The sequence below is a fragment of the Scyliorhinus canicula genome, chromosome 26 (genome assembly GCF_902713615.1).
Source record: "Scyliorhinus canicula chromosome 26, sScyCan1.1, whole genome shotgun sequence".
Classification (NCBI taxonomy): domain Eukaryota; kingdom Metazoa; phylum Chordata; class Chondrichthyes; order Carcharhiniformes; family Scyliorhinidae; genus Scyliorhinus; species Scyliorhinus canicula.
The window spans coordinates 9,302,911-9,316,685 of NC_052171.1; positions in this window are offsets into that span (position 1 = coordinate 9,302,911).

Below are 13,775 nucleotides of genomic sequence, written 5' to 3' on the forward strand. Positions count from 1 at the left end.
AGGTTATAATTGCGCCGTGCACCCACTACATGAGTAGTTGCATGCCAGCAAGTGTCCTCTCAATTGCTAGCTCTCCATTCCTTCAGTGATTCTCCTGTTATTCTTCAGTTGTCAATCATTAGCAGTTTTGTTGGGGAGGGGGGGGGTTGGGAAGGAAGAACTTGGTGTGGGCTAAGGCTTTTAAATATTTATTTCATTTCCCCCCCCCTCCCCAGTTTAATTCTGAGATAAATATACAGGTATTTTGAAAAATTCACCTGCATCTCCAAAGTAGAGCGAGGCTTATGGAATTTCCTGCAGTGCAGAAGGAGGCCATTCGGCCCATCGAATCTGCCCTGACCACTTCGAAAGAGCGCCATACTTAGACCCACACCCTGCCCTGTCCCCATACCCTACCTTTTGGACACGAAGGGGACATTTCAGTTTGGCCAATCCACCTAACCTGCACATCCTGTGCACTAAAGGGCCAGTGGGCAGCACGGTAGCATTGTGGATAGCACAATCGCTTCACAGCTCCAGGGTCCCAGATTCGATTCCGGCTTGGGTCACTGTCTGTGAGGAGTCTGCACGTCCTCCCCGTGTGTGCGTGGGTTTTCTCCGGCTGCTCTGGTTTCCTCCCACAGTCCAAAGATGTGCAAGTTAGGTGGATTGGGCATGATAAATTGCCCTTAGTGTCCAAAATTGCCCTTAGTGTCCAAAATTGCCCTTAGTGTTGGGTGAGGTTACTGGTTTATGGGGATAGGGTGGAGGTGTTAACCTTGGGTAGGATGCTCTTTCCAGGAGCCGGTGCAGACTCGATGGGCTGAATGGCCTCCTTCTGCACTATAAATTCTATGATCTATGATTTTGGCATGGCCAATTCACCTAACCTGCACATCCTGGGCACTAAGGGGCCATTTTAGCCTGGTCAATCCACCTAACCTGCACATCCTGTACTTACCCAAAGAAATGTGTTGACCAATCGGTGTCAAGTTGCCTGGTTTGAATTTCAAACAATTCTTGGCATTGATTGATTACAACCTCGGTCCTTTCTTTATAATCTTAATTCTCAATGATAATTATACTATAAAAGATGGTTATATCATCACTACAGTGGCACAGTGGTTAGCACTGCTGCCGTACACCATCAGGGGACCCCGTTCGAGTCCGGCCTCGGGTCACTGTCTGTGCGGAGTCTGCACGTTCTCCCCGTGTGTGCGTGGGTTTCCTCCGGTTTCCTCCCACTGTCCAAAGATGTGCAGGTTGGGTGGAGTTGCGGGGTTAGGGCCTAGGTATGGTGCTCTTTTGGAGGGTCAGTGCAGACACGATGGGGCCGAACGGCCTCCTTCTGCACAGTAAGGATTCGATGGATATTACTTTCTCAGTGTTTATGATAAAACATTGTCATAAAATTGTGAGACTATTTAAAGAGTACAATATATCATTTATATAATTTATAAAGCAGCATTTTATTTTATAGGATAACTGATTCCTGTTTTTGCTACACCAGTAAATCGCGATGTAAGGAAATTAATGATGAGCCATATTGCTCTCAGTCTTGTTGGCTGAGGGAGGCATACTCACCAGGCGTCGTTGCAATCTTCCTGTTCTACTTCAAGTGGTGCCAAGGGATCGCTACTCACCTCCTGAATCAGCAAGCACAGCCTAATTTACAGTGCAGAAGGAGGCCATTCGGCCCATCGAGTCTTCACCGGCCCTTGGAAAAAAGCACCCTACTTAAGCCCACGCCTCCACCCTATCCCCGTAACCCAACCTAAGCTTTTTTTGGACACTAAGGGGAATTTAACATGTCCAATCCACTTACCCTGCGCATCTTTGGACTTGTGGGAGGAAACTGGAGCACCCGGAGGAAAACCCGCGCAGACACGGAGGAGAACGTGCACAGACGGTGACCCAAGCCGGGAATCGAACCCGGGAGGCTGGAGCTGTGAAGCGAATGTGCTAACCACTGTGCTACCGTGCTGCCCCAGTGATATCTGTGCTAATTGATGACCGGGCGGGGACTGCTACCAATCATTCCAAATGACGACAGCGTAGCTACGTCACGCTGTAAGTCACAACGTCCTGATGACGAGGCGGAGAGGATGCAGAGGAAGAAAGAAAAGGAAGCAAATCCTGCCCCCCCCCCCCCCCCCCCCCCCCCCCCCAGATCCCACCACTCCGTCCTTCCCCATGTGTCCAAACAAAGATCGATGGATGGCGAATCGGCCTGTTTCGGTCAACGCAGCCAACCCGCGACCCTGAAGTAGATTTTATCTTCGAATCGCAGGACAGGCGATGAGCACCGTGGTAGTCACCACCAGCAGTATTACATGTATTACGGTAAGGCCCGTAGAGTAGAGGTACATGGGCAAATCCCTGCCTGCTGGCTCCGCCCAGTAGGGGGCGTATACATGTGTGTGCTCACCGAGCTGCAGCCATTTTGGTTCCAGCTACAGGAGGCACAACATCTTTGCTCAATAAAGCCTCGATTATTCCTCTACTCTCGTCATTGAGGCAACTGATAGTGCATCAAGGACGGAGTGCGTTTTTTTGATCTCGACAGGAGGCCATTTGGCCCATCAAGTCTGTACCGCCCCTTCAAAAGAACACTATTCACTGGACTCCTGTGCTGTGCTGTGTGTATATTCCCGTTCCTCGCTGCTTTGTTAGAAGGGGGCTCAGCTACCAGGTGGCACTTCCCCCTCCAGTATTCCTGAAATATCAACACGTTGTTCTCACCCGAGCCACCAGGTGGCACTTGAATCACGTGTACCGTTGTCAACTTGCCTGACGTTCGGGTGAAGCCAGAAACCAGGCCCGACTACATCTTCTTCCTCCACTTCTCTTTAATTTAGGCTCCAGCGCAGTAAATTCAGGGGAAATCCTTCAAGTTAAATTAAATAGGGGGACAGCACGGCGGCACAGTGGTTAGCACTGTTGCCTCACGGCGCCGAGGACCCGGGTTTGATCCCGGCCCCGGGTCACTGTCCGTGTGGTGTTTGCACATTCTCCCCCGTGTCTGCGTGGGTTTCGCCCCCACAACCCAAAGATGTGCAGGGTAGGTGGATTGGCCACGCTAAATTGCGCGGTGCAGAGCTGTGCTGGAGGAGGTAAAAGAGGGGAGGGACAAGGCCACGGGGGGGGATTTGACAATGGTGAGAATTTTGAAGTCAAGTTGCTCGAAAGCTAACGTGAGCCAGTGAGCACGCAGGGTGAGGGGGGTGGGGGGGGGGGGCAGGAGGTGAGTGAAGCAGAAAGCGAGGCGAGTTAAAACTCAGGCAGCAGAATATAAATCAGGTGTCCTCTACCGAGACAGAATTAATTCCGACAGACGGAAAGGTGCCCCACGGGGATAGCAGAGGCTGACACAAGCTCCAAACTTAGGGATGCAGCAGACATGATGCAAATGGCCAGGAAGGGAGATAAATTCACGCCGGTTCCTATTTATTCTCAGTGCGGTTAGATGGAACCTTTGCACAGTGTGCGGAAGCTGTGCCCAATCAGAGCGTTCCGTATCGGCATTGAGCTCAAAAGGTTGCATTTGAAAACTAAGCTGTGTGCAGATCTGTTGATGCACACACATTTGCCATGGCGAACACTTGGTTCCCCCTTATCTTCTGCTATTCCCTCGCTTCACATCCCCTTCGATTGATACATCGCCTGAACCCAGACAATGCACGGGAATGAGCTTTGCATCCTGGGGCCAGCTGTTACACCTCTGCATTCGTCACTTGGGGGGGGGGGGGGGGGGGGGTGGGTGGCACAGTGGTTAGCAATGTCGCCTCACAGCGCCAGGGGCCCGGGTTCGATTGCCGGCTTGGGTCACTGTCTGTGCGGAGCCTGCACGTTCTCCCCGTGTGTGCGTGGGTTTCCTCCGGGTGCTCCGGTTTCCTCCCACAGTCCGAAGATGTGCGGTTTGGATGGATTGGCCATGATAAATTGCCCCTTCGTGTCCAAAGGTGTGAAGGTGGATTGGCCATGATCAAATCGTGGGGTTAGGGCGGATAGGAGATGGGGAGCGGGCCAACAGTTCTCTTTCAGAAGATCGGTGCAGACTCGATGGGCTGAATGGTCTCCTTCTGCACTGTATGGTTCCTATAGCCCTTCAAATTTGCATGTTCCTTAGTGTCACTTGTCCATTGTCAGGGCAATCCTCAGGTGTCTATCCATCTCTCTAATATCCAACAGCAGCTAGCTAGGAATTTCTCCCTCCCCTTTTGAATTCACCTGAGGAAGGAGCAGTGCTCCGAAAGCTAGTGATTTGAAAGCTAGTAAGACTTCTTACTATTTTAGATGGAACATCTATTTTAGAGTCTGTACCGACCCACTTAAGCCCTCACTTCCACCCTATCCCCGTAACCCCTCCTAACCTTTTTGGACACTAAGGAGCAATTTAGCATGGCCAATCCACCTAACCTGCACGTCTTTAGACTGTGGGAGGAAAGCGGAGCACCCGGAGGAAACCCACGCACACACGGGGATAACGTGCCGTCTCCGCACTGACAGTGACCCAGCCGGGAATCAAACCTGGGACCCTAGAGCTGTGAAGCCACAGTGCTAGCCACTTGTGCTACCGTGCCGCCCAAGTTTAATTTGGGAGTTTAATTTGGATAAATATTGGGTGATGCATTTTGGTCGATCAAATCGAGGGCAGGACCTACTCAGTTAATAGTAGGGAGTTGGGGACAGTTACAGAACAAAGAGATCTAGGGGTACAGCTTCATCGCTCCGTGAAGGTGGAGTCGCAGGTGGACAGAGTGGTGAAGAAGCCATTCACCATGCGAGGTTTCATTGGTCAGAATATTGAATACAAGAGTTGGGACGTCTTGTTGAAGTTGTACAAGACATTGGTCAGACCACACATGGAATACTGTGTTCAGTTCTGGTCACCCTATTATAGGAAGGATATTGTTAAACTAGAAAGAGTGCAGAAGAGATTTACGAGGATGTTACCAGGACTTGATGGTCTGAGTTATAAGGAGAGGCTGGATAGACTGGGACTTTTTTCCCTGGAGCGTCGGAGGCTTAGGGGTGATCTGATAGAGTCTATAAAATAATGAGGAGCAAGGATAAGGTAGATAGTCAACATCTTTTCCCAAAGGTAGGGGAGTCTAGAACTAGAGGGCAAAGGTTAAAGGTGAGAGGGGAGATGAGACCAGAGGGGAAATGTCTTCACACAGAGGGTGGTGAGTATCTGGAACGGGCTGCCAGAGGCAGTGGGACAGGCGGGTACAATTTTGTCCTTTTAAGAAGCAGTTAGACAGTAACATGGGCAGGGTGGGTATAGAGGGATATGGGCCAAATGCGGGCAAGTGGGACTAGCTTAGTGATAGAAACTGGGCAGCATGGACAAGCTGGGCCGAAGGGCCTGTTTCCCTGCTGTAAACATCTATGGCTCTATGAGAACTTAATTCACTTAATGTCACATACACCATTCCGCCCATATTGCATCTGCTGTTCCCATATATTTACTTTCCCCCATCATGCATTGTGGGTATCGCCGACAAGGTCAGCATTCACTGGAAGCGAGGTGGAGGCATGTTCAATAGAAACAATGTACGGGGTTACGGGAAGAAGGCAGGGGACGTGCGCTAAGTCGCAATACTCCTTAAGGAGGGAAGCAACCGGAGTTAGTAAATCATCCGGCCTGGTTATTCCCATGCGTGTCTCCGAGACGGTCCCCAAGAAAGTGACAGTTTCGGAACTTTCGCGTTCCAGTCTCTGAGTGAAATTCAGAACTCTGTGCTCGTAGCCGCGGAGAGATCTGATTAAAAGTCGCAACACATCACAGCTGCAGTAAAGCAAACAAGCAAAAATGTGGCGGATACTAACCTGGTTCCTGTCGGTACGCAACAAGATGATCAGCAACAAGGCATCTTTAATTCGTTTAATAATGTGAGGTAACAGACAACGGGCGTGATTCCCCGTTTCTGAGACTAAGTGTTGACTTGGCACAACAGAATCGATGGACTTCTACCGCAGCAAAATTGGTGTTGGGGCCACGTGGATCAACCGATTCCAAAGGAAAATTGTGTCCGATTCACCGGGGTCGGGATTGGCACTCGAGAGGCTGACAGGCTGCAGCCGCATATTAGCATCCGCTTCCCCCCTCATCCCAGCCAATAAGATGGCACTGGTTGCGCTGGAGGGCGCCCATCCATTTGATGGGTTAGCTGGGGCCAGAGGGCACCTGAAAGGGGCGACCTGGAGGTCATCAATACAACCCGTGGCACTAAGTTCACAGTGGGCAGTCAGCGGCGCACGCATGGCTCCCTTGCCGGCTGCGGCAATGCCCATGCACCCCGCCCCCACAGCCCACCTCCTGGCCACCCCCCTCCCCCGCTACTCCCCCTAGCCCTGGCAGAAGCCCCCCCCCCCGGCCAGCGGTCAGCAAACTATAGCGATGTTGGACACTTTCCATACCCCCTCTCCCCTCAGCAGCCATTTTTAAAAGCACAAGTGAACGTCACCGTCGGGAATTCGCCCCAGTGGAGGCGGAGAATCGTGGAGGCCCTGGATAATGATCTGCCAACGCCGTTTACCGTACGTGCTGAGTGGAACGCACTGACGCCGCTGTCAAGGCGCCGGAGCGAGGCATTCCGGAGCACCCAGCCCCCCCCCCCAACCTGAATTTTGGCCTCACCACCGATTCTCCGCCCAATCGCATTTCCCGATTTTGTCGTCGGCCGGCGGAGAATCCCACCTGTACATAGCACATAATTTAAGGTGTGATACTCGTAACGCACAATGTGTTGTATTGTGAGAGTGGTTATTCTCTGTACCATGCAATGACTTGTGGCTATGAGCCAGGTAGCTCAAGGGGAATGTTCCGTGCTGTTATCCGCCTCAAAGGACTTTAATCTATTCTGAACGAGAATTGTATCCAACGCCCGGGTTTAATACAGCTGAAAGAACGACACTGAGGTTAATTCAACATTGATGTTAAACAGCACAGCGCTGATTGCTGCAGCTCTGTGAGTCACTAGCAGGGGAGAATTTGTCCTCAGTGAAGAATTCAGTTCTATAAATAGTTTGTGCACTTTTTAGTAACCACCCTCTTTATAATGACAGAGAGAGCAAAACGGAGACATCAGTTGGAAAATCGCTTGAAATAGGTTATCACAATGTGGTTTTGTTTCAGGTTAAGGGAAGGTGAAATTAAACCATTCTCCCGCTGAGTCTCTTCCACTATTCAATTTGATCATGGCTTATCTGACTTCATAGTCTGTGTGGAGTCTGCACGTTCTCCCCGTGTGTGCGTGGGTTTCCTCCGGGTGCTCCGGTTTCCTCCCACAGTCCAAAGATGTGTTAAGTGGATTGGCCGTGCTAAATTGCCCCTTAGTGTCCCTAGATGTGCAGGTTAGATGGGGTGAAGGGGAAAGAGAATTAGGCCTACGTAGGGTGCTGTTTCAGAGGGTCGCTGCAGACTCGATGGGCTGAACGACCTCCTTCTGCCCTGTAGGGATTCTGAACCCTCCTGCATTCTTCATTGAACCAGGATCCCCTGGCTGGGTGGTAATGGTAGAGTGGGGGAATATGACGGACCATGAGGTTATAGATTGTTGTTGAATACCATTCTGCTGCTGCTGAGGGCCCACAGCGCCTCATAGATGCCCAGTCTTGTTCTGAGATGTGTTCTGAATCTACCCCATTTAGCATGGAGGTAGTGCCACACAACACAACACTTTGCAAACACTTTGTACCATTTACATAGATCGTAAATATTTGAGATCCCATAAAACCATAAGACACAGGAGCAGAATTAGGCCACTCGGCCCATCAAGTCTGCTCCGCCATTCAATCATGGCTGATATTTTCCTCATCCCCATTCTCCTGCCTTCTCCCCATAATCCCCGACCCCCTTATTAATCAAGAACCTATCTATCTCTATCTTAAAGACACTCAGTGATTTGGCCTCCACAGCCTTCTGCGGCAAAGAGTTCCACAGATTCACCACCCTCTGGCTGAAGAAATTCCTCCTCATCTCAGTTTTAAAGGATCGTCCCTTCAGTCTGAGATGGTGTCCTCTGGTTCTAGTTTTTCCTACAAGTGGAAACATCCTCTCCACGTCCACTCCATCCAGGCCTCGCAATATCCTGTATGTTTCAATAAGATCCCCCATCCTTCCAAACTCCAACGAGTACAGACCCAGAGTCCTTAACCATTTCTCATATGACAAGCTCTTCATTCTAGGGATCATTCTTGTGAACCTCCTCTGGACCCTTTCCAAGGCCAGCACATCCTTCCTTAGATACGGTGCCCAAAACTGCTCACAATACTCCAAATGGGGTCTGACCAGAGCCTTATACAGCCTCAGAAGTACATCCCTGGTCTTGTATTCTAGCCCTCTCGACATGAATGCTAACATTGCATTTGCTTTCCTCACTACCGACTGAACCATGGGGCTGGTTTAGCACAGGACTAAATCGCTGGCTTTGAAAGCAGACCAAGGCAGGCCAGCAGCGCGGGTTCAATTCCCGTACCGGCCTCCCCGAACAGGCGCCGGAAAGTGGCGACTAGGGGCTTTTCACAGTAACTTCATTTGAAGCCTACTTGTGACAATAAGCGATTATCATCTTTTCACCTGCACGTTAACCTTAACCGAATCCTGAACTAGGGCTCCGAAGTCCCTTTGTGCTTCAGATTTCCAAAGCCGTTTCCCACTTAGAGAATGGTCTATGCCTCTATTCTTCCAAAGTCCACAACCTCACAGTTTTCCACATTGTATTCCATCTGCCACTTCATTGCCCACTCTCCTAGCTTGCCCAAGTCCTTCTGCAGCCCCCCTGCTTCCTCAATACTACCCGTCCCTCTACAGATCTTTGTATCATTTGCACACTTAGCCAATTTGCCCTCGGTTCCTCCCTCCAGATCATTAACGTATATTGTGAATAATTGTGGTCCCAACACTGGCCCTTGCGGAATGCCACTTGTCACCGGCGGCCATCTTGAAAAAAGTCCCCTTTATCCCCACTCTCTGCTTCTTATAGGTTTATCTATTCAGGCAAATATATCACCCCCAACACTGTGACTTCCTGGGCTGGATTCACAGTTTTTGAGACTGAGTGCGAAGGATCTGTGATGCTTTACGATCCTGCGACCAGTGAGGGGCTCGGAGCCGTACCGAGTTAAACTCCCGGCTCCTAAACAGCTGGAGAAGGGCCGGGTCCGTGGACGCACATGCGCACGGTGACGACCGACAGTGGTTCTGCCATTAAGCATTGCGCCGGCCTTGCGCGGATCCGACCTGCCAGATAGTGCCCCCCTGGTCACCCCCCACCAGTCCCCCCCTCCCCCCCCCCCCTTCGGCCATCAGCTCGCCCGACTGTGACGGCGCTGGACAAAGTCCGCAGCCGCCGCGCCGGGTTCCCGACCACTGAGACCACACGTCAACCGCACGGTCAGGAGCTCGGCCCATCAGGGGGCGGAGCATCGGGGGAGGGCCGTCTTGAGGCCGTCCCAACGGCGCACAACGCGATGACGCCATTTTGGAGGGGGGGGGGAGGATACAAAACCTGCGTCAAACAGCCACCGCCCCCAATTTTGGAGTCAGAAGGGATTCACCGCCCGATCACGAAACCGGCGTCTGAAAACGGCAAGTCCCTCCAGCCCCATATCTTTTGCAGTGGCCTTTAATGCGGCACTAGACCCACCGTCTTTTGGAAATCCAAGTATGCCACATCTTCAAGTTCCCCTCTAATCGCCCAGCTCATTACACATCCTCAGAGAACTCGAAGAAGGGAACTTCACGAGGGAAGTAGAAATGAAAATTCGGGGATACAGTGAAGGCAACTGTCATGAAACACCAGAGAGAGACAGAGAACAGATATTTGCAGATTGCTGTAGTTGGTATCAGAATATGGAGTTTGTTTTTATTGCGATCGGGTGCATCCGCTCGGGGATTGAATGAAATTTGTGCATTTGGACTTTGCCAAGATGTGTGGATGATACATGTTACAATGACAGTCTACTTGCTCTCTTTCAAAGTTTAAGTCATGTAACCCCTCTGTGATAAATGACGCTGCTGTCACTCAAAGCTGTAAATCAGCATCATGCATCGTAGTCTCGGAGGATTATTACAAGTTAATCCCTTTGCTCCCCACTTGGCGTGGAGGCCCAGTGACTCATAGAACATAGAACAGTACAGCACAGAACAGGCCCTTCGGCCCTCAATGTTGTGCCGAGCCATGATCACCCTACTCAAACCCACGTATCCACCCTATACCCGTAACCCAACAACCCCCCCCTTAACCTTACTTTTTATTAGGACACTACAGGCAATTTATCACGGCCAATCCACCTAACCCGCACATCTTTGGACTGTGGGAGGAAACCGGAGCACCCGGAGGAAACCCACGCACACAGGGGGAGGACGTGCAGACTCCACACAGACAGTGACCCAGCCGGGAATCGAACCTGGGACCCTGGAGCTGTGAAGCATTTATGCTAACCACCATGCTACCCTGCTGCCCCAACTCCTTGGCATTTCATAGAATTTACAGTGCAGAAGGAGGCCATTCGGCCCATCGAGTCCGCACCAGCCCTTGTAAAGAGCACCCGAACCCAAGCCCACACCCCACCCCCCCCCACCCTCTCCGTAACCCCCACCCAACCTTCTTGAACACTAAGCGTGGCCAATCCGCCTAACCTGCACATCTTTGGACTTGTGGGAGGAAACCGGAGGAAACCCACGCAGACACGGGGGAGAACATGCAGACTCCGCGCAGTGACCCAAGCCCGGGAATCGAACCCGGGTCCCCTGGAGCTGTGAAGCAACAGTGAAAAAACACAGTGCTGCCTGTTCCCCACCTCCAGAAGCAACCTAACCATCGCCTTGCTTCTACCAGAGGGGGCAGGGTTGAAAATCGTTACTTCGCCGTCACGTCTACTTGGCTCTACATTCTTCAGCACGACGGAGATATAAAGGAAGGCGCTTAAAATCCGAAACAACAACTAAAATGAAAGCAGGAATGCTCGCGTCAGCAACATCTGGGAGAGAAAATAAGCAAGCTAACATTTGAAGCAGGATTTGTGGTCAAGATTCATGGCATCGTAGAGAGGGGAACTCTTTAAAGCAAAAGACAGGATGGGGGATCAAATGGGGGACTGGGGGGGGAGCGGTGGGTGGGAGGTAGGTGGGTGGGTGTGGGGGTGGCGTCGCTTCTAGCCCCCCGGGGGCGGGAGAATAGGGGGCTGGGAGCGGCCTCCGACGCTGGAGCGAAAAACTCCGGTTTTCACTCCGGTGTCGGGACTTTGCCTCCATTTCGAAGAATCGCACCCCAGATTATCTGTGATTAAGGGCTTAACAGCCAGACAGGCTGTGATGTCACTTGTGTGAGGGGCTGGGTCTATTTTCTAGTTTCATTTTCAGCCCTGCCCCGTTTCTGTCGTTTTTTAGTTTCGTTTTCAGCCCTGCCCCGTGTCTGTTGTTTCTGGTTTTGTTTTCAGCCCTGCCCCATTTCTGTTGTTTTTTAGTTTCATTTTCTGCCCTGCCCCTGTGTCTGTTGTTTTTTAGTTTCGTTTTCAGCCCTGCCCCGTGTCTGTTGTTTCTGGTTTTGTTTTCAGCCCTGCCCCATTTCTGTCGTTTATTAGTTTCGTTTTCTGCCCTGCGCCGTGTCTGTTGTTTTTTAGTTTCGTTTTCTGCCCTGCCCCGTGTCTGTTGTTTCTAGTTTCATTTTCAGCCCAGCCCCATTTCTGTTGTTTTTTAGTTTCGTTTTCTGCCCTGCCCCTGTGTCTGTTGTTTTTCAGTCTCGTTTTCAGCCCTGCCCCATATCTGTTGTTTCCTAGTTTTGTTTTCAGCCCTGCCCTGTATCTGTTGTTTTTTTGTTTCGTTTTCAGCCCTGCCCCATGTTTGTTATTTTTAGTTTCACCTTTGCAGTTCTGTTCTGGGTTCTGAGGAAAGGAGTTGTGTTTCTCAGGGCAGCACAGTTGCTTCACAGTTCCCGGGTCCCGGGTTCGATTCCCGGCCCCGGATCACTGTCTGCCTCTTGACTTCTGAAAGCTTCTCTCCCAAGGACTTTATGAATAAATCTGTAAGCCGCTGAGTGCTAACTTTATTAGTAAGTGGCATTTGACCTGTGTGTGTGGATTTTGCTGAATTGAAATGTTAGAAGGAGATGGGAAAGTCAGCTCAAAGATCTTTCTTTAATTTTTTATAAAAACTGTTTAACTGGTCATTGAAAAGCTGTTTGTTCCTTGAATGGGCTTAATGCTGTGTTAATAACATGGTTTGTTTTAATACAAAACATCCCTGGTTGTCAGTGGAATTATTCCTGAAGCAAAATATTCTCCCCTCAGTTTACAAATTGGAAAGTTGTTGGGTGTCGTCCGGTGTTTCCTAATCTAAGTTGGGGTGTGGTCCAGGTACCGAGACACAAGCCCAACAACTGGACTGCAAGCGGCGTTAATATGGTATCTCCCTCTCTGGAAATGGCCACTCCAAATAAGCCTGTGAATAAGGTTAGCTTCTCCCTACGTCGTACAATTCTCTGGTAAAACTATTTTCTGAAGTGAATCTCTGCGCTCTTCAATGGGAAAGATGTCAATGCCCGTGGAGCCGGCCGGGGTCAGGGGTTAGAACAATTGTTTCATGTGACGGGCAAAGTCAAAAATGCTCGTCGATGAGGGGGGGGGGGGGGTCGCATGGTCAGGGGAAGGATTGAGCTCTCTCTCACTACCGAGCTCCAACAGTCTCCCTCAACTCAGTGTACCAGTGGGGCAGCACGGTAGCACAGTGGTTAGCACAGTTGCTTCACAGATCCAGGGTCCCAGGTTCGATTCCCGGCTTGGGTCACTGTCTGTGCGGAGTCTGCACGTCCTCCCAGTGTCTGCGTGGGTTTCCTCCGGGTGCTCCGGTTTCCTCTCACAGTCCAAAGATGTGCAGGTTCGGTGGGGTTGGCCATGAACAATTGCCCCTTAGTGTCCAAAAAAGGTTAGGTGGGGTTACGGGGATAGGGTGGAGGTGTGGGCTGTAGGGTGCTCTTTCCAAGGGCCGGTGCAGACTCAATGGGCCTAATGGCCTCCTTCTGCACTGTAAATTCTATGATTCACACAGCAGCCATATCTGTGCCTTCCCTGAAGAACGGAGCCATCAGAATGCCAAGGTTGGAGCAGCCTTGAGTGATAACCCACTGCCCGTGAGGAGGTGAATATAGCAGATCTGTTTCCCCTCTGTCTCAGTCTGATTTGAATCTATGCGGCAACAGATAACAACCTATAAATTGCTTTGAGACGCCTTCGACATTGAAGGCATCTTACAATTGTGTTTGTACTAACCACAACCTTCAATGGGTCAATTAAGAGACCCATTCAGAGTCCCTCAAATGTCGGACAGCCTCTAGTTGCCTTTCCGTAATCGGCATTCCTCATAACGTCACCTTGCAAATACTGCCTGTGAGAAAATGAGAGCAAGAATTCTGTGGCAATTGCAAATAACTCTCAGTGTAAATTGTTACTCTGTGATGGGCCAAAATTAGAACACATCAGATTATTTTGTCACTGTCTGCGCGGAGTCTGCACGTTCTCTCCATGTGTGCGTGGGTTTCCTCCGGGTGCTCCGGTTTCCCCCCACAATCCAAAGATGTGCAGGTTAGGAGGATTGGCCGTGATCAATTGCCTTTAGTGTCCAAAATTGCCCTTAGTGTTGGGTGGGGTTACTGGGTTATGGGGGTAGGGTGCTCTTTCCAGGAGCCGGTGCAGACTCGATGGGCTGAATGGCCTCCTTCTGCACTGTAAATTCTATAACTCTATAACCATAATCTTTTAATAATAACTTCAATCCTGGCCCCGGGTCA